This window comes from Cyprinodon variegatus, unplaced genomic scaffold, assembly GCF_000732505.1.
Source record: "Cyprinodon variegatus isolate N-32 unplaced genomic scaffold, C_variegatus-1.0 Scaffold1538, whole genome shotgun sequence".
NCBI lineage: Eukaryota > Metazoa > Chordata > Actinopteri > Cyprinodontiformes > Cyprinodontidae > Cyprinodon > Cyprinodon variegatus.
Genome location: NW_015151991.1, coordinates 16,588 through 18,630, shown reverse-complemented (window position 1 = coordinate 18,630; position 2,043 = coordinate 16,588).

Genomic DNA, 2,043 nt, shown 5'->3' with positions numbered 1-2,043 from the left:
GTTCTTATCTGGTCTGAACTGTTCTTATCTGGTCTGAACTGGTCTGATCTGGTCTGAATTGTTCTTATCTGGTCTGAACTGGTCTGATCTGGTCTGAATTGTTCTTATCTGGTCTGAACTGGTCTGATCTGGTCTGTCACTTACAGCCCATAAAGTGTCCTGAGGTGTGTGGTTGTAATGTGGGCAGAGTAGCATCTACCCCAGACTGCGTGAATCTGTTAATGAAGCTTTTTAATCTGTTAATGAAGATTTTTAACACGTTTTCCTGCAGAGAATCATAACTATTTGTTCTGTTTTGTTGTAAATGTTTGAAGGAAAGAGATGAAGGAAGATGATGAGGATTTGTTCAGGTCTAAATGTGGAAGCGTCACTGATGAACGGATCAGGTTCAGTTCTCTGGTCTGTTTGTGAGCTCCATCCTGAACCATGATGGATGTTTCCTCTGAGCTCAGTGGGCCTGCAAACCAACAGGCCTCCTGTCGGGTCGTGTGTCATAGGGATGCAGAAATCATTTATTATTAAACACATATATGCTAATAAACTTTGGAGATATTTGTATTCACTGTATCTAAATGTTGATATACTTCAGATAAAGTGTGTGGTAACATGTAGCTAACATGAATAAAATGTTTGTTTTTCCACTTTAAAAGCTGTCTGCTGCTGCTTGGCTGCTCCCACCAGGGGGCGCCAGATGTCTGCGGTGATTCTGACTGAGGTTGATGATGTNCAGACTATTTCATTTTCTCACTGGAAACCCAGCCGAGAGGGCGCCTGATGGCTTAGTCTCCGGTTAAACCCAGGTTTAAAGCCTTGCAGGGCAGCCTAAAGCCCACTGCCAACATTAAGACAGAAAAAAGAAAGAAAATAACAAACCATCAGTTCAGGGGTTTGAGAAAATATGGGAATCAGGAAATTATCTATAAACCAAACTGAATGATTGTTGTTCTCTACTTAAAAAAACACTAAAAGGGAAAAATTATCTTTTGATTTTTTTATTTAAAAATTCAATGTATAACATGGAATCATAAACACCTCATTTTATTTCAGTGCTAAATTCTGTTTAAAGTAACAGATAATTATTAAAAATGTCTCCAGACCTTTACTGGTTGATTTGACTCTGATATAGATATTTGTTTATGTAAAAATCCCTGATGAGGAGATTATTCCTCCTTAGGTCTGCATCACAAATATTACAGGGAAATATTATGGTACAAATACTGCAAAGAGGACAGACTAAAGTATCTTCCTTATAAAAAACACAAACTTTAACTCAACAGCAGCATTTTCTAAAAGTATATAACAAAAACTGGGAAACACACAAAATTCTATGCAATATAAAATCTTTTATAGATTTTTAAAGATGATTTTAAATTCACATTTTTATGATAATAAGTAGGTATCATGTTACAGTAACTTCATCCAACCTCCTCTGTTTCCTGTCACAGGATATTAAAACGAATCACTGCGAAACTCTACCTAAACTCCTCTGCTCGTCAACTTCTTCACAAAATAAGTTTTTACCACATTTTCATCTAAACACCTTGATGTAAAAAAACCTGCTGTAAACTCTGAACAAGTTAAAATTCAGCAGAAATCAGCGGTTTGTTTGGAGGCGGCTGTGAAACGGTGAAGTTGGAGGAAAAGTATTTTTTGGTTGAACTAAAGCTAACGTGTGTCTGAGTAAAAGAGGAGCCATCTGCACCGTAAAGGTCTGGAAGCACCGTAAAGGTCTGGAAGCACCCGCCGCTGCCGGTTATTGAATGATGGGAAATTTGGTGTTTTTATGATGAGCTCTCCAGTTAAAAGCTGGAAAAGTGGCTTGTAAACAAGCAGGATGATTCCACTCATTTTCATGTGTTTTATTCTCCTGATTCAATTATTTGCTGATGTGCATATTTAGGACTGCTGCACCAACGTTTCCACCTACGCTCCATCTGTTTGTGTTTTTTTCCAAAGCCATTAACAATCTCTACCTGAGTCTCTCACCATGTTATGGTCTTTCATTCTGTCCACTGAGCTCCGCTAAATCATTGCTTTACATTA